A 19,927-nucleotide genomic window follows, 5' to 3' on the forward strand; every position below is an offset into this window, starting at 1 on the left:
CAAATAGTCTCTTATCGCAGCTAGCGCGGTTCTATCATGGGCAGGCTCACCTAGGGAGAGATGCCATGATAAGATTGTTCAAAACTGATTGGTTTAACCCCAGATTCCGTCAAGCTGCAGAAGCAGTTTGCCATCGATGTGTCATTTGCCAGCAGATGAACCCAGGGAAGGGAACGGTTGTGAACGCGAGCCACATTGGTAGGACGAGCGGCCCGTTCAGTAGGATGCAGATGGACTTCATTGAGATGCCTGTGCATGGAGGTCTGAAGTATGTGTTGGTGATTGTGTGCATTTTTAGTCACTGGATTGAAGCATACCCCACACGTAGAAATGACAGCCTTACAGTTGCAAAACTATTGTTGAGGGAGTTAATACCACGTTTCGGATTCCCGATCTCTTTAGAATCAGATAGGGGAAGTCACTTCAATAACGAGGTGATAAAGTTACTTTGCGAAGCGCTGAACATTGAGCAACAACTGCATTGTAGCTATCGCCCTGAAGCTTCAGGACTGGTGGAGCAGATGAATGGTACACTGAAATCAAGAATGGCGAAAATATGTGCATCGACAAATTTGAAATGGCCTGACGCATTGCTTTTGGTGTTAATGTCAATGAGGAACACCCCTGACAGAAAGACTGGATTGTCCCCGCACGAAATTCTCATGGGCAGGGCCATGAGACTTCCTGCAGTTCCCGCAAACGCGCTTTTGAATATTACAGATGATATGGTGTTAGACTACTGCAAAGGTCTGGCTGACGTGGTTCGCTCTTTCTCTCACCAGGTGGAAGCAACCACCTTGCCACTGATTCAAGGTCCAGGACACACACTGAAAGCAGGTGACTGGGTCGTGATAAAGAAGCACGTGAGGAAGTCGTGTCTGGAACCCCGTTGGAAAGGCCCTTTCCAAGTGATCCTGACGACAACTACCGCTGTGAAGTGTGCAGGAGTTCCCAACTGGATTCACGCCAGTCACACAAAGAAAGTGTTGTGTCCCACAGATGAGGAAGTTGAAGCGCTGAAACTGCCAGTGCCTGATAAAACAGTGCTGAGCGCTGAGACAGAGCAAAACCGAACTGGAAGCGAACAGGCAGAAACAGGAGAGAGAGAAATATTCTCTGAGGACGAAGCAACAGACTCACTTGGGGAAGACCAAGGAGAAACCTCAGACAGCGACGAAGCAGCTGAAGGTGACAAAGAACCTGAAGCAGCTGAGGGTAGCAAAGAGCTTGAAGCAGCTGAAGGTGACAAAGAGCCTGAAGCAGCTGAAAGTGATAAAGAGCCTGACGAAAGTAACGGTGACGAAGGGCTCGAAAGAGGTGAAAAAGCAGGAGAGCCTGATCAGAGGAGGGCTTTCCCAGAAGCAGGCGATACAGAAAAAGAAAAAGAGAACGTGATTGATTCCCCAGAAGGAGGGGACAAGGCAGAACAGAACGAAACAGTTCAAGCTTCCACAGAAAAGATTGCAGGTCCATCAAATGGACACGGTGCAAAGAGGAGACTAAGTATATCACCAATAAAACTAAGAACTAAAGAAAATTTGAACGACGGAGAAAGGCCAAAAGTAAAAGAGAAAAGAAAGGAAGTGTCTGTCGTGGTACCAACCTCAAGTGAAGGAAAAGACTTGGCCAAAGAGGAAAGTACCAGTGAGGCAGAATCGAAAAGAGAAGCAAAATTGAAAAGGAAAAGGATACCAAACAGGAGATATTCCGGTCCAGAATGGGCATATGCAGTCAATGACGATTGGACTGACGAATTTGTATCTCTAAGCCTCGAGAACGAAGAAGAAGAGATACCAATAGAAAAGAAAAGTTTTATGGACAGTGTTGATTGAAAGGGTGATAAATGACATTGCTTGCTACAATTTAACGTGATACAACCAGCTGAGACATTGCTAAACCGGATGAGACATTTGCTGAACCGATAAAAGACTGAGTTATTGATTGAACTTTGAAAAAAAAAAAAAAAAAAAAAAAAGGACTGAGTTATTGCCGAATTGAGACAAATGCTGCTAACCGATAAGTGACTGGCCTCTTGAGGGAAAAAAAAAAAAAAAAAAAAAAACTGTGTGAACATTGCGCTCGTTCAGCTTTGTAACTGAATTGCTAAATAGTTTCTTTATAGGTGCTTCTAGCTCTCTGATTCTATACAGATCATGGCTACACAAAACAGTAGAGTGAAATATTGTAAATATGCGTGTATAGGCTTGATAATTGCATGTGTACTAATAATAATGGCAATAGTGCTTGCAATGCATGGAAAGGGTGAGAATGAGAAAATTGATGCTTCTACTTTTGCTCCTGTTACTGTCACTGAACTAACCACATTGAAAAGACTAGAATTAGATGAGAGACACTTGCATGATAAGAAGGAACTTTCGTATAATGTTTTCTATCGCTTGCTAACAGAATATGTTGAGACTATGGATGCGAGAGATTGTTATGTGTGTACACAGATACCGACATCAGTAAAGGAAGGGGTGACTTATCACCACATGCCTCTTACATACGGGATTACATGTAGTATAGTAACTTCTAGATTTTATGGTCAGACAAACATACAGTATTTTTACTCAAATTATGATGTTACCTTTGCATATGTTCCTATAATAGCGCAGCTAAGCCAGATTGCTAAAGATTGGGATGCTAAAATAATGAGGGAATTTTTCGAGCCAATGCAACCTTTTGAAACGGCTCACGCTCATAGGGAAAACCTTACCTGCTCGCTCTCTGCAGTAGAAATAAGCTTTTTAGATCGCACAGATGATAGAAGGGCACAAATGAATGCGAAATTAGAAAAAGAGCTAAGTAAGAGGACTTCAGTAGATCATTATGATTTTGCCGCAATAAAAACACAAGGGAGAATAGCTTTAGATGCTTGGCATGTAGGGAAATTTTGTATATATCGAGGTGAATCTTATTATGACAACATTTTCGTAGGAGCGAGTGAGTGTAAACATACGTTTATCTTTAAGGCCAAATGGACATTCATGATGAACGGACTTGACCCTGTCATACCAGGTGTATATTACATTTGTGGGTATAATGCCTATTATCGTCTTCCGAAAGGATGGTGGGGGAGATGTTATTTGGGTATAGTGTTCCCAAAAGTTTATCAACTGGATGACCTATCGATGATTCAAAAGACATCTGGATCCCATCGTATCCAGAAAAGAGAGACCGCAGCTGCTGTGGTAGGAGATATATTTGGAGCCATGATTCCTTCATTGGGAGTTGTGTTGAATTCCATCAAAATAAGAAAGTTGTCTACTATAGTGGATAACATGTTGACAAAGTTTTCAGGTGCTATAATCCTGATAGATGCTGAACTTGCAGCGGAAAGAGCTATGACTCTTCAAAATAGGCTTGCCTTAGACATTCTTTTAGCAAAGGATGGCGGCGTTTGCAAAATGCTTGGTGCGCGCCACTGTTGCACGTATATTCCAGATAACAGTGTGAAAATTAAAACTATGCTTGCTAATCTAACAAAAGAGAGTGCAGATTTGAAGGAATTGAAAGAACCAGGAGTGTGGGAGAAGGTTGGAAAAGGACTTGCTTCAGTGGGAAATTGGCTTGGTGGCATTTGGAATGGAATATTACTAAAAATAATACAGGGAATATTAATAGTACTGATTTGTATATTTGGAATTTGGGGAATAAAAAGGGGAATAATAATGATTATGGCAAGAATTAGGAGAAGAAAGGAAGAGAAAATGATGAAAAGAATGGCAGAAGAATACAAAGCGAAAACTAGGGGAATTAAAAGGAAAAGAGAACTGACAGAATTTTAATGGAATAAAATTTGTGGGAATAGTTTTGTGTGATGACAAGTAGTCATCAGAGGAGGGATTGATGACGCAGAAATGAAGGTTTTACATTTATTAGCGCATAAACGTAGTGTGAAATAATCATGTGTGACTTTAACCGAACTAATAAAGATTGTACGGGGACAAAATATGCCCTTAGAGTAGTTTGCCAACATTTATAAGCGTGCTTTATATAACGTGATGTATTAGAAGTGCACTAATCCGACATAATCGTAAACGTATACCTCGATTTGCTTGTTTGAAATGTTTTAGCTTAGCATAACTTTAGTGGAGGCTTCGGCCTAGTTGTCTGATCTCACGGTTTAGATGCTCGTATTTTTCCAATGTGCTAATAAACGTGTATTTTTGCTTGAAGCTGTACTTTTCCACTGAGATCGTTCACATGCTTATCTTAAGGTTTCGTGCCAGCCTGGCATTTTTCTCTTTGCTCCAAGGTCAATCTGCAGGTGCGGACAATGGAAGCTCTGAAAGTGAGTTAATTGGTATAAAATGTTGCAACTTACGTACCCGTCTCCAAGGATAATGTATGCTTAAGTAAAAGCTTGAGAACTGTTGTTTTTGATTGGACAATTTGAAGCCAACCTATGAACCCTCCAATGGAAGACCCTACTGGATTTGAACTGTTGTCTATTTAAACCAGGTGCACGAGAAGAAAGTAGCTATTACAGCCATTACTAGCCATTGCAGCCATTACCAGCCCGATACCCGCCATTTTGCAGGACATTGCAGCTAATATGGCCCACCTTGCTGCGACGCCATTTTGAAAGAGACTTTGATGCTTTCTCTAATCGAGAGAAAGAGACTTAAATGATTCTTACCCTAGAGACTTTAACTTTGAAATGCCCTTTGCATGAAGTAGTAGTTTTATCTTGCCGCCGTGAGGCAACTGCCCCGTCCACCCTTGCCCCTTTGCCCCGTCCCATGCTGATCGAGAAACGGTACCTGTGAGACGAAGACTTCCTTGAATGCTGATTGTAATTGGTAAATATGAAAAGACATTGTACAATTGCATTGTGTTTCTTTTAGGTAACCAACTGCTGATTTTTGATAAGATCCCTAGTTAGGAGTTTTCCAAATTGATGTTGCTAAAATTGTTTTTGCATGAAGTCCCACATGCCGATGCTAATTTGAGGTTAGATGAGGATTCCTTTTGTTGCACGATGCAATTTGAGACCTTGTTATGCTGACTAAATGTATGCAATTAGCTCATTACAGATTATAGTTTTAGTGATTTGCATTGCTATCATCGAATGCCTTGTTATTCAAATGCTGCATAGATTGCACCTGTTTCGTCATTATGGACAGCTATTAATGTTCATTTACGTTTATCATTTGGTGTTGAGACACATCTATATTGTGCTAGCTTTGTTAATATAGGGAAATAAATTCATTAACTTTGAATAAACTGGTGTGGTTATTCATGACCGAAAGGTCATGGTTCGCCGAAATGTATTCTGGATTAATTGTTAAGTGTTATGTTGATCAGGGCATTGCTTATGTCCGTTATTGATTATTGGTTTGATTAAATTGACTGCTCTCGGGTGAAGAGAGTCCCACTTAGCCAAAAGATTCATCGGCCTAAAGAGCGTCCAAATACAGGTAAATTATTGGTACGGAACGCTCTATCACTACCACATAAAGAAGAAGAAAGAATATTAGAATAAAGGCTGGGGAAACCCCCTCAGCCAGTCTTATGGACTTAAAAGAACTACCTAGAAGTTCCGTAACTCTGGCAGTGACTTTACCCATGGGAGAATGGCAATCATAATGTAAAAGTGTGGTCCATTTCATCACATAAGCACATTTCGATGCCAAGGATGGTTTCAGTGTCCAGACAGTACATATGCAGCACCTTTTCTTCAGACAAGTTCAGAATTTGTGCATTGAATGATAGATTCATTTCTGTCTCTGAGACTGTAATACATGGCTCTCTGATCAGACTGTTGCTCGCAGCTGTACAAATGGAGTTGCAGTGCACCATTGCATAACAAAAGAAACACTGCCCATTCACATTATATGGGTGGGTAGTAACATAAGTAATGTATTGGACAATATGAGTTGGAAGAATGTATGTGTGGTAAAATGGGTTCCACCAATTTAGCAAGTCCAGATTTGTTGTTTTTTTATCATCCGGTTTGGACTTTTTTACTGTGGGTGAGTCTCACTACATGTGTCTCACCCACAGTACACAGTAAATGGACTGCGTGTGTTTGCAAACATTGTCTGACTTTTAAGATAAATCTGCTATGAAGCAGCTATGGTTACAGGGAACTTGGCTGGTTACATGTCAACAAGTGTGCACACATGTGTGGGAAGCACATGTGAGACTACTGTTGTGCGCAGCCCGGTAAATGTGCACAGGTAGAGTAGTTGTGCAGTGGGCTTTCTGCAGAGTTAGCTATTCACCTGGCGGAGGCATAAAACTGTTAGTGGGCATTCATAAGAAAAGTCAGTATAGTCTACTGTTTTGTCTGCAGGCCCCTTTGTTATATACATAGGTGGAAATCTGCCTTTGAGTGGCAGTTTTGCTTCCCTTTGGCTTGCAAAGTTCATCAAGATATCAAAATGGTGTGAAACATTTGCACCAAGATGAATTGTGCAAGTCCCAAGCAGATACATGTACATCTCATGGGTCCATCCAGAATTCTCATATTTCTCTGTCTCAGCTCAGGCCTTTTGTTACTCTGCTGGACCAGGTTAATTACATTTCCCCCAGCAGAGGGAACAAATGCCTCCCCATACAAAAGGAGTAATTAACAGTGCTTACCTCAGCTGCTGATGAGGAAGATGTGGGGTAGAAAATCTGCATCTGTTAATTAGCTGTCATCCTGTAGCAGAGCTGGGACAGCTCAGGCACACAGAAAAAGGATGAAGCATAGACAACTACAGTCAACACAGGAGTGGGCTCATCTTTGAGGTTTTAGTGGGAAAGGCCCTGGAAGGGATGTCAGTGAGGGGCAGAGTTGAAACTCCCAAAAGAGATGTAGCCAGTGACTTCTGGACAGCGCCATCTTGAATTGTCCCAGCATGCTGGGCAGGAGGGTTGGAACAGGACTGGAGAGGTGATGTGGTACCCTGGGATTGACTATGGGTGCCTGGCCTCTAGAACCTTCCACCCTCATCTGAAAACTCTTGCACAAGAGAGAGAAAGTGCTTTTTGCGGTTGGACTATGGACACTGGGACTGTGACAGCAGCAGCAGCAACTAGAAAAATAAATCTCCTGATGCCCTAAAGGACTAAGGACTCCGTCCCCAGTGGACATCAGGATCAGCAGGTCTCTCCAAGGGCTAGTGAGGCTGGCCTCCTTAAGCCCCCTAAGGACCATCTGGAAGAAAGATCTGGACTTCAGCACCCAGAAAGTGGAGTGGAGCACCACAGTACAAAAACCTGGGGAAAAGCTGGTGCAGGAAGCTAGTGGAACCAGCTCCATGCAAAGTACACCACTTTGGAGCCAGGAATCCTAATGCAACCAACTGCCCCTGTTAGCTAGAGCTCACCACCAGGAGTAAAAAGAGCACAGGATCACCCAAATGAGCCCAACAGGACTCAAATTATGGCCATTTAAAGGTTGGTGAACTTTGACCGCTAGCAAGGATCGAAGTGCGTGGGGCTCTGCCGTATCTTGAAAGATTTCCACCTGGGTGGACCAGGGCGCAAGCCTCAGCACACTGATTATTTGTCTGTTTCACCCAGGGAAGTGGCATGCATGGGGCCCCCTCCGTAGGCTCATTCCTGTCCGAGGGCCCCCACTTCCTGAGGGCTGACACAGGAAGGAAAAGAAAGAGTGCTGTTGCACCCTCCCAGCAGCAAAGAGAAGGGGCCTAGAATCCCAACTACGAGAACTGAAGACAAGGAGGGGCAAAGCCATTCATGGCTGCTCACAGGTGCCAGGGGAACAGGGGCAAGCTTTCCTTGCTGCAGTAGCAGCCGAAGGAGTGCTGGCTCCTGCTGGGGTGTGCGCAAGCTTTGAGACAGTGGGGTTATCTGAAGTGGGCTCTACTTGCACCTGGGTGCTCAGTGGGCTCAGACACAGAGGGATAAAGAATTAAAATGAAAATAAAAACAACCAGAAAAAGACATGCGGGCACCAGGCACAGCAGGAGATTCACTGTAAATGTTTTATGCTCTTCCAGCTGGGTCACCCTGTAATGCCTCAAGATGTGCTCATTTACATATTTCGCTTGCCTTGTGGTGGCCCGAGGACGGCAGAGGCACCACTAACAAAGTAAAGAAGTGTTCCAGGGGCTGCAGGAGTTGTAGCAGATGCCACAGATGTGATTTAAAAAAAAACGATCCAATGTTTGCAGAGTCAAGGTAGCCATGACCCCTCCAGCCTTGACCCCATGTTTTAGGCACTCTAAATGCTAGAGCTTTTGTGGTATAGCTGGCAGTGCAGTGTTCTCAAGGGGCTGGTTCTATGGCTGTATTTTATGTGGCCTGAAGGTGTATTAAAAAAAAAAAAACAGACATGTTATATGTATTTTCCATACTTTATTAACTCTTATTGTTTACAATGATTTTGATATGCGATTGTTCTTCTAGGTCTTGGTTGTAAAAATAGAAATGGTCTGTGCTGCCTTCCTATTTCATTTTACACTGCTTGAGCTCCATTCTGATGATGTCCCGGCTACTGGTGTGGCAAGATGGTGAGCTTGTCTGCAAAATTAGTGGAAGCATTGGGTGTGTGTTGGCCTCGAAATTGATTAATTAATTTAAATTAATTCTCTACATAACATTGTGCAATTTTTAATTCATAAAAATAAATATAAACATTTCAGGTGGATATTCTTAATTAATCTTTAAAAAGAAATACATTTAATTTAAAATGTATAAACTAATTAAATATTTAATTGAAAATTAAGTTATTTGCATGTCGCTTTTTTAGTTTGTGCTATAGTTAAAATAAATGTACACAATTAACCTACATTAATCAAAAATTATTGTTACTATTTCTTAAAGTTAATAAACTTGTTTAACAAAAAAGAAAATGTTTATTAAACTTTATAATAAATTAGTAAACAATATGTTTATGTTAAATTTTAATGAAACATACATGTGTATATATGTGTTACATTTTAAATGTAGAACTAAATTTAAAAAATGCTGTAGCACTATTAACTTAATTTTGACTTAAATCATAATCAATTAATTAAGTTTATAAAATTGTTTTTCTGAAGTTTAAATTAAAACCTAACTTCCCAGATAAAGTTAAAAACATATAATTTTTTAATTATTATTAATTAATCAAAGTGACCCACATAATTATTTAAAAGTAGCTTAATTATATTTTAATGAAAATGCACATTACTTTTTCATTTAAAAATGTGTTGAGCTATTTAATATTTAAAAATATGTGTTATTTATTACATATTTTTCTGAACATTAAATTATATGTATTTATATTTTGAACTATTTAAAAAAATATAATTTATTTACCAATATTTCCAATTACATTTTAATTGGTCTCTCTATCTTAATTATTTTCTATGGAAGGGTGTTGCAGAGTCAGTGGTTGGACATGTGTGGTGCTGGACTTTCTGCTGCTCATTTTGACAATAATAATGCATGGTCTTTAATTTGGCTCCACTAAATTTTTCTTGGTTTGTAGACGTGTAAGTCTAAACTCTTGTATAACTTTATACTCAGATTTTATGAATAGAAAAAGTAGTCAAGTTCCTCAAAAGTTTAAGAGTAAATTACATGTGTAAACTAGTCACAAGAGTAAGTTACCTTTGTGACTAGCCCTCAATAACATTACTACAAATGCCATATTTATCCAAGATTAAATGTATTGTGCTCTAATCCAGCAAAATCTTTGTTCCAGTACCTGCACTCTTGCACCATCATTCTTCTAGAATCCCTTCATTGCCCTTCAACTGACAAATGCAGTGAATTACCATACTTCTTCTGAGACACAATTCAAAGCCCATTTCTATGACACTTTTAGCTCAGATAGAACACTTCTTTCAAAACTGTGACTTCTGGAGGTCTTTCTTCCGAAGCTTTCCTTGATCATTCAATAGCTCAAGACTACCAACTACCATTTGGACCTCCTATGTGTCATCAAAGCCAATTTCAAACTATTTGTTTAATTGTGGTGTATCATGATCAACATTTCCATCTCCTAAAGTCTCTTCCTTGAACTGCTGCAGGTATGCTATCAAGCAATATAATCCATATTCTGAAAAAAAACTATTTCCCAATTATGACCTGTCTCTAAACTACCCTGGCTCTAGAAAGCAGTTGTTGTGAGATGCATATCTTTGGAATGCATGCACTACATTAAAATAAGAGCTTTTTACTGATCCTCAGCATACAATTCGATCCAGCTGCAGTGCTACAATAGCCACACTAACAACCTTTGATGATATGAAATTGAAATGGCCACAGGGCAGTCAGGGGCTTCCTGGAGACTGCGGTATACGAGTAACCTGAGGTCATTTGACACTGTTGTCCTAGGCTCCATCCTACTTTAGTGCTGCCAAATGAGCGAAGTACATCCATTTCTACACTTGCTTTTCATGGTAGCAAAGGCACGCATTCACAGGCTTCTCAGGGAGGTAGTGTGAGACCCAGGAGCTTAGCTTAGAATTCAACAGTCAACAACAGCACAGTAACATAATGTGCACCTCAGTGCTTATCTTTTAAGTAAAAAAAGCACTTTAATCATGGAGCAGAACTAAAATCTGAACAATGATACTGGGTTGCAAAATAAGTTGGGTTTAAGAGTTAAGAGCTGCTCCTACTTCTTTCCGGTGCCCCCTTTCCTCTCTATATGATCAAGATCTCATATCTACAGTCCCCAACACGTAACTGGTTTAGCCAGTGTTAGACACAGTAGCAGACACCTCAAATACTCTCACAGGTCAAATTTTCAACTCACCAGTAAAAAGCATGCATGGCAGTCTCATTTGAGCATGTTTAATCTCTGGTCCCCAGTGCAGGCTAAGCCCCAAATTGTATCTGAAGGTTATTGGAGCAGCTTGTCCTATGCTGCAGATACCATCTGGGCTCCTCTAATCATAGCAACAGCTCTTTTTCTGAATGGGCTACAGCATCAACCTCACTCAGGACAAAGTTTGCAGAGGCAATCAGTAAGGGAGAGCTGCATGCCTGCACTCATCTTAGACTGTGCCAGCCCTCTACATTGGCTGCAGACAATTATTCTGGTGCAGCATTTGGGAACTCCAGGTTGAATTCCCCAATTTAGTACCTTACAGGCAAGTGCAGCCTCAGTTCCAATTGGGACTTCCTGCTTTGGCAGAGACACAGCTTTCACTCACACCAGCAGCAGCACCAGTCTCTTAAGCCTACGAAAAGCTTCTGGGCAGCATCAGGCACTTCTTCTAACATGGTTTTATGCAGCTTACACAGAAATTGAACAGAGTGGTTGAGGTGGTGAGGAGTCTTTACAACATGGGTTCACTCTCTGGGCTAGTAAGTTTTGTCTGGGTGCTCCTATGCCGGGAGCATCCTGGGGTCTCCTCCTTCACAGTTCCCCCTCCTACAGCAATACTGGGCTTCTCCCGTTGGACAGTCTCTCCTTTTGCAAGGCCGGTACACTCTTTTCCTCTCTCAGCAAACAGGTAGATTTCTATGCACTTCAGACAAACCCTCAGCTGCTCTAGCTGAAAGTGCAGACTTCAGGTGATGTCAGGCAGACACCAGCCCTAATTACACAGTGAGGGCCAGATTTATCAAAACATCACAACACAGCAAGACAACTTTCTGCACTGCACAGTGTGACAGGGAGCGAAACGGAATTTGCCATATCTACTAAGATATGATGCATTCCTGCTGTCTTCCTGTGCTGGTGTACTGATAGCTGCCTAGTGCCAATGGAGGTGCCCTTGCACCATGGTGCAAGGGTGCCTGCATTACAGGCAGGATTATTTTTGTGCATGAAGCACAAAAACAATCCTTTCAGGATAAAGATATTTCTCTTTGTTATGGCTCCATTGGGAAGGCATACCATTTTGATGCATTCCCTGATTAACAAGCCTTTGTAAATCTAGGACTGCACCAAAATCCATGGGTGGATGCATGGGAATACCCATGCTCCTCCCATTGAGCCCCTCACTAACACAGAATATTGCAAGGCAGTGATTTGCATTTCCTTGCATTAATCTACTAAGCCACACAGAGCCATGGAAGGTGGCTTAGTAAATCTCACTTAAACCACTGCATTGCCTTGTGTGACACAAGGGCGTAGTACATTTGGCCACAACTCTTCAAATATTCTGAGGAGCACTCCCTTTTTAGGTCAGGAAAAACATAGGGCTGGTGGGCATGGCCAGCAAGGCAATATGTCGGACGCGCTTTGAGCCGGCTTCGCTCTGCTGCCCCGTTATCCACCACATATACAGGCTACATTAGCCATACAGCAAGCAGAAAAAATCACCCAGAGTCCTAAAGTAGATGGGGACTTAACTGTGGCCGCTGGATGATCCAATGGCCTGAACGATGGGAGAAGTTGTGTAAGGGAGGAGCCTGGGGCCACTGCTGTGAAATTCTTGGCTCTCCCCACTGAATAGCACTGGTCTCATTGCCTGATACTGACAGCAGCTTCACTGCGAGTGTACTGGGAAGTATGTTATACTTCTGCGAAACCCTCCAACCCACATCATAAGAGGGACTCACAGTGGTGGGTCACAGACTGTGGGGGGAGGACTGCTTTCTCAATGGGCATGCATAATTGATCTGGGCCTGGTTGCACCTGCCGGACACCATAACTTGAAATAACGTGACATCCAATAATATAAACTCGGCATCCCATTCATGTACTCCAGCCACTTGACCCTTTGACTGCTGCCCATCGCGCCTCAATGAATGCCTGCCCCATCACCCGCTAGATCAGTGAGATGCCTAATTAAGCCATCTCCTTGCTATGTTGACTGTACACCTACCACTCTGGGGGAATTAGTGATCCACCCCCAGGACTATTAAAGCTGGTCTATGAATTGCTTGACCGCAACACCGCACTCTCTGTTGCTCTCCTGACCTCAGTTTGGGTCGATACTTGGACACCGCCGACGTGGGCTTACACCAACTGCGCAGACAGTAATTGGGACTCATCCTGCTGAGGTGTGCCTTGCCCCATGGCCACCACCAAGTGGGTCCTAGTACTTTTCCTCTACTTCTCGGCGCAACTGGTGTCGCCAAAATGGGGAGAACATGGACAACTGACCACTAGGCATCCTCCAGTAATCATGCCTCATCTTCAGTGCCAGCCTTGAAGTCAGGCACACAGGAGCAGTGTGCACACTTTGCTTCATAGGAAGACAAATTGGATGCTGTGCTGGCAGCACTTGAACAATCTAGATCTTCATTAGAAACCAAAATAGACATAGTGGCATCAGGCCTCAGCTTGGTACACGCAGATTACTAGAAGCTTGCTTTCAAGGTAACTGCAGAAGAACCAGCAATCAACATACTACAGTCAAAAGTTCAAATTATGAACTCCTTGCTGTAAACTCTCTCTGATCGAGTACACATACTGGAAATGTGCATCAAGGACACGGAAGGCAGGTCCCTCAGGAACAACATCTGCATAGTGGGTCTCCCAGAAGGCATTGAAGGGCGTGATGCTGTGACATATATAGAATTTTGGCCACTTAAACTGCTCCCGGCGGAAGCATTATCACGCTTCTTTTCCATTGAGAGAGTCCATCGGGTTCCAACACGTGGACCTCCCCCTAGATCAAACCCCCGGCCCATAGTGATATGTTTTTTACACTTTTGAGAGACAGACATGGGCTACGGGAGACCCAGCTTCTTTCTGAGGTGTGGGTTGACTACGCCGACTCTAGGAATTAGATCTTCGATGTTCACTACTATTTCTGACACATTTACGTGTAGTGGCTAAGGGCACTACGCACTTCTTCACTTCCCCAAAGGACACATAGAAATGGCTAGAAGAGTCGGGCCTTGATGGACAGAAACCCCCTGCTCCAAAACAGCAATATAGGCATCGCAGACCTCCCCAGAAGTCATGGCACATCTCACAAGCTGCCCCAGATCTTGAACAAATCATTGTGTGGCATCACTGGGCACTGTAAGAGGCTACTGCAGCACAACACACCCCACTGCTCTAGCCAACAGATGGAGAGGCTACAATCATCTGCCAGGATGAGTTCAATTGCTAAGTGGCCCTCTGGCTGCGATTCATTACCCCACCAGACGTCACACCACAGACAGCAGACACTGTAATTTAGAGACCTGTCACACACTGCTTGTTGTCGGCCAGCCCTGTTGCACATACTTTTACTGACACACAAAGACCAGTCCACATATTTATTTGTTAACAAGCACACACGACCATCAGATATGGGATCCGCTCTGTGGACCTTGGCTAACGACTGGACTCGGGCTTGCAGGACACGTGTAGCTGGAGGAGCAAATGTCCGATTTTGCCTAAGACAACTGGGAGAGCCCTCCAGAACACGTACTGTATCAACTGAAACTGAAGTCCTCGCTGCCTTCTTTTTCTCCCCCCAATGTTATTTCTTTAATTTAATGGTGTTTGGGCGTCCACTGGTTGATGTGCACTGCCTTTTTAGTATTTAACCGGTAAATGTTTGCATGTTTTGTTTTTTTACCTTATGTGTTCCTCACTGCTGTCTTGCACACAAACCAAATTTGCTGACCTCCACTCAACAAATACATCTGTTACTCCTGTCTTTCCTCACTCAGCGCTTTTCATTGAAGTGTCCTGGTCCACTATGATAAAGTATCTTGATCCCCGCTAAAGTATTGACCTGGAACGTGTGCGGTATCCACGCACACAGTAAGCTCTATGCTATCTACTCATACCTCCTGCAGAATGCCATACACGTTGCCCTGCTGGAAGAATCCCACCTGACAGCCTTTGAAACTGATAGACTTAGACAGCACTGGCACAGACAGATGTATTCTACTAACTACTTTTCCAATGCTCGCCAGGCCCTGATATGGATATGGCTGTGGTCCCATTCGCAATGGTAGACGTGGTAACAGCTCCAGAGGGCAGATATGTGTTTGTGAAAGGCCGTCTAAACGGCAACCATGCCCTAATTGGCAATATTTATTCTCCAAACACTGATCTGACCTCTTTATTAAGACAGCTATCAGGAACTCTGTCTCCCTGGGGGAGCATACCCTGGCTACTGGGGTGGGGAGGGAGGTTTTCAATCTTGTTTTAGATGTGACCCTTGATCACTCCTTTCTACTTCTATCCTGCAATAGCAACCTCTAATGCGCATTCCCTCACTAGCTGTCTACACAACTGGGGCCTCCTTGACATTTGGCGCACCCTTAAGGACTCCACAAGAGTTTACTCCTTTTATTCAGCCCCACACGGACTGCATGTATGTATCAACAAGCTCCTTTGTACTGGCTTATACTGATCCAATAGGGAAATCTCCCTAGCTTTACTATTGACTCATTTCTATCTGAGCTACCCTTACCTCAGGCTAGGCTGGACCAGTAGTTGGAACTTAACAAACCCATCTCATTGACAGAGATCCAAAACGCCATTAAACTCTAGCTACGGTTACAATTTCTGGCCCCGGTGGGTTAGCATCAGAATTTTACAAATCATATGCACCAGTACTGCTCCGTCTCTATGAGGAAGGGCTCGATACAGCAAACCTCCCCGACTTGCTGTGCGACGCTTTTCTAATCTCCTTACCAAATCCACACAAAGACCCAACACACCTTAATTCGTATAGACCGATGGTGCTTTTGAATTCTGACTATAAAATACTGGCTAAGATCATAGCGGACCAACTGGCTCTGTTGGTTTCCAACTTGGTTTACGAGGATGAGAACGGTTTGTGCCATTCCAAGGTACATCGCTAAATCTACAATGCTTTTTTTCCTAAAACATGCATCGACGCGATGGCCCCAGGCTGGTTGCCTGGTGCTTGACCTGGAGAAGGCATTCTATTAACTAGACTGGCCCTTTCTACTCCAGGTCCTGACAAGGATGGGACTAGCTACCTGTTTCATGAATATGGCTCATCTATTATACACCTCACCAATAGCCAGGGTGCGAACACGGCCTCTGATTTCTGCCCCTATCAACACTGAGAGAGGCACACAATAAAGATGCCCCCTGAACCCACTTCTCTTTACGCTAGCCGTGGAACCCCTACCTATGCCTTTCATGCACAGGGAGATGAGTGGGCAATACCCAAGGGGAATGGCACACATGTGGTATCCCTCTATGTGGACAACCTTCTTATTTACTTGCTCAGCCACTCAGACTTTCCTACATCCATTACCGCCACACTCATCACCTTTGCAGAATTGTCCGGTGTCTGGATTAATTGGTCCAAATGCTGTCTTTTCCCAATTTCTGACTACTACACCTACCCCCAACCACTTCCCGCTGCTCCCTGTCCTATATGGCGACCAGATACCTTCAGATATCTTGGAATTCTGGTCTACTATACCAATGATGATTTGAAAGATGGCAATCTATTACACACTGCAACCTCTATGAAATCACAAACGACCTTCTGGAAGACTCTTCCTCTGTCAGTGACACATGGTTGCACTACCTGCCTTCTCTATTTTTTTGTGAACCTCTCTTTATATATTCCAGCCTAATTTTTCTGCTCCTTTGAGTGCACCATCTGAGGTTTTATATGGCATGACTCTTGCTGCAGGATGGCACTTAACAAGCTATACAGAGCCATGGATCGGGGCGGATTGGCACTCACTAACTTTGAACTCTACTATCCTGTGGCTCAATTGCAGTGGTCTCGCTGATTAGCGGCTCAAAATCTGACTTACATGGCCACATTGTTCCGCCATGGAAACTTCCTGACTAACTTTACCTATTCCATCTATGTGCTTAACATCCCATACCTGATTCCCCACTACTGCATACAGCGTACCTCTGCTTCAGCAGAAGGTTTTATCTCACCAGAAAGACAATCAATTCCTTACTCACCAGCTATTGTCCTTTTGGGGACACCAGGTGGACCCAACACTACATCGCTGGCAAAATTGACTTCCTGGGATGCTGCTGGAATTCACACACTAGGGGATCTTTACGATAATTACACTCTCCTCACATACGATGCCTTGAGGGAGGAGAATAGTTTATCTTCTGGCAGCTTTCTCCTACATCACTCCATTACCAGCATGCTGAGACAGATGTGGGGAGAAATAGCCTAAAAGCCTCCCACACACCTGACTTTGCAATATTTGTATATGCTTGGCACCGGTAGACATTTATTGCACTGGTTGGCAGACTTCCTAAGACACCACACTTCCCCACTGCTCACATTGCTCTGTGGCTATTGGGAAGCCACTCGAGGCACACCGTACATGGATAAGCAATGGTCTAACTTGCCGGAGGGCCAACTGAAAGTGCAGTGCAATGACAGATTCCACCTTATCCAGTATTATATTATCATCCGTGTCTATTTAGTGCCTGCTAAAATCTACCGTTACTTTCATCGTACGCACGCAGAATGCCCTTGCTGCCATCTACTGGATGCTGATCTGTTACACGTTATGGTCATGGCCCAACTTACAGAGCTACTGGAAGGTGGTGATGCAGCACTTTACTTGGGAAACTTGCATACTGGGACTCTTCCGAAAAGCAAAAACAAACCATGTCACCTTGAGATTTTTAGACCTAGGTCTCATACTAGCCAAAAGACTAATCACACGCAGATGGATGTTACCTGACATGCCATGCTACGAGGCCTGGTCACAGTCAATTACGATTTGGGCACAAGCAGACAGCGTTGCCCTCCGTCGGGAAGAAACTAATGGCCTCCTCTAATACCCAATAGCTACTAGCTGGGGTGCAAATAGGGAGTAGCATTAGTCCCTACTTAATCAACCACTTGCACGACACCAACGTTTGCGGAAATGGAACCGTGAAACGCACCATAGATCTACTCACTAGCAGTCAGTTATCTCTTTTAAGCACTTGAAATGAGACCCGCTGGATACCTCTCCACTCCCCTATACAGATGTATCAATAACATTGATAAATAACCATAAACAGCACCCTGTAACTCCATACCTAGCTGTTAAAGTGTTGCCCCTGATTTGGTTATTTTTATTCATGTTTCATTACAAAATGATCAAACTGTTCTTTGTAGACACATATAGCTCAACTGAGGACACCATGATGCATAGAACTGCGCTTATTCTAGATTGGTTCAATTTTTGCCAGTCTGTATTAGTCCTAAATCTCAGTGATATCTACTGTTATTTTAACATATGTGACAGTATACCATGCTACCACACCTATTGCATATTACCCCTGTTAATTATAGCATGATTATGTTTCACCTGGTGTACTGTGTATGCTGTCAACCACTAACATGCATGTATCAAACTGGAAATGCTATTAGCTAAAATGTGTCAATGTCAAGCCACTACCTGTTTATAACAACAATAAAAACAGGTTCAAAGAAAAAAACAAGAGTTTGGGGCTGAAGCAAAGTTGAGTTATCTGGAGCCCACTTTTATATACTTTTTCCAGATAGAGGATGTGGATCTACTGTAAAGGCTTGGGTTTGTTGTCCTTCAATTGTCATTCTCAGGCTGTTCTCTAGACACAGTTTTTGTGCAAAGTTGTGGCTCTCACTGCAATGCGGCTGTTTCCAAACAGGAGTAACAAAAACAGGAGCACAATGAAGTGTGTAGTCTCCACACCTAAATGTCTTCAGCCTTTCTGAAGCAGTAATCAGGAACAGACAAAAGAGCAGACTTCACCTAGAAACTTCCTCACCTTCATCAACAAGAACTGAAATCCCACTCCACTCCCCTAACTGTCTTCTACTAAAACTGGCAGTGCTCAAGAAAGTTCTCATCAAAGTTCTAAGGATAGCCCTGACTCCACCCTTCTCGTACATGTGGGGTGCTGTCCTCACTCTCCATCTTCTGCCATGCTAAAATCTATGGCATTCAAAATGAATAAACAATTTCCCAGCTTGCAACACACATTTTCAATTCTATTAAGGACACAGGAGGTGAGGATTATGCTTTCTCTTTTCTTTACTACTCCAACCAGCAGCCGATGAGAACATAAGAAAAAAAATAATATAGACTAAATATCCCATGATTCTTTGAGCCACACCCTCTACCACAGACCACCAATCATCTTCTGTCAGAGACCCCACAAGCTGTGAGACATTATCTTGACTGCCTCTTTCTTTGTGAAAATTCCAAAGTCCAACCAATCCAAGAATTTAAAACATCACTCGAACCACAGGGATGCTGGAATCAACAGGAAAACAACCCAGTTCCGAACAAAACTCCTCCTTGAATGCAGGATACTTTCAAGGACAACCAAGATTGTATTGGCCAAAGGCGATTAACTCCTTGTTTTGATCCACTCCTAAAATCAAATATTACATGAAACCATTCTCTAAATAAAAAAGGTAGGCAAACAAACAGTAGAACCCATCATTTTGTTATATCATAAACCTATGTCAACCAGACATGTTTTTACTAACAAATTTACGTGACCCAAGATAGGTGGGATAATCCTCGCCTCCGTGTCCTTAATAGAATTGAAAATTCTTGATGTAAAGCTAGAACATTTTTTATTCTATATTAGGACCGGAGGCTCAGATTATGCTGTGTGAAAGCTGGAATACTACCACAGAAGCTGCATGAGCAATAGGTTTATAATAAAATTGTTTAAACATGGAATCAGAAGACCAATTGGCTGGCCTTAAGATATCTTCCAATCTAGAGCCTAACACAAAGGCCTTGGAAGCCATGGCTCTTCTAATTGAATGAGCATCATACATAGAGACATTGATTCACGCCTCCACCATGACCCAACTGGCCAAAATTGTGGCAGACACTGATTTGAACGGCTCCTGAAGCACCAAGAGTAACTGACCAAAAGGATCCGCCCGACAAGTGAGCGTGAAATCCTATTATGTTTTAAAACATTTATCCACACAGAGTTTATTACTGGGGAAAGCCTAGACATTCAACACATTGAGAAATAGTGCCAGTCCATTTTGAAATAGTAATGGCCACACCATCGGGTGAGACTAACCTACCTGCCAAATCCAAGACCCTCACATGTGAAACTCACCTACACGAGACTAGGAATAACAACATTATCAACTCAGCA

Source organism: Pleurodeles waltl, chromosome 10, assembly GCF_031143425.1.
Source record: "Pleurodeles waltl isolate 20211129_DDA chromosome 10, aPleWal1.hap1.20221129, whole genome shotgun sequence".
Lineage (NCBI taxonomy): Eukaryota > Metazoa > Chordata > Amphibia > Caudata > Salamandridae > Pleurodeles > Pleurodeles waltl.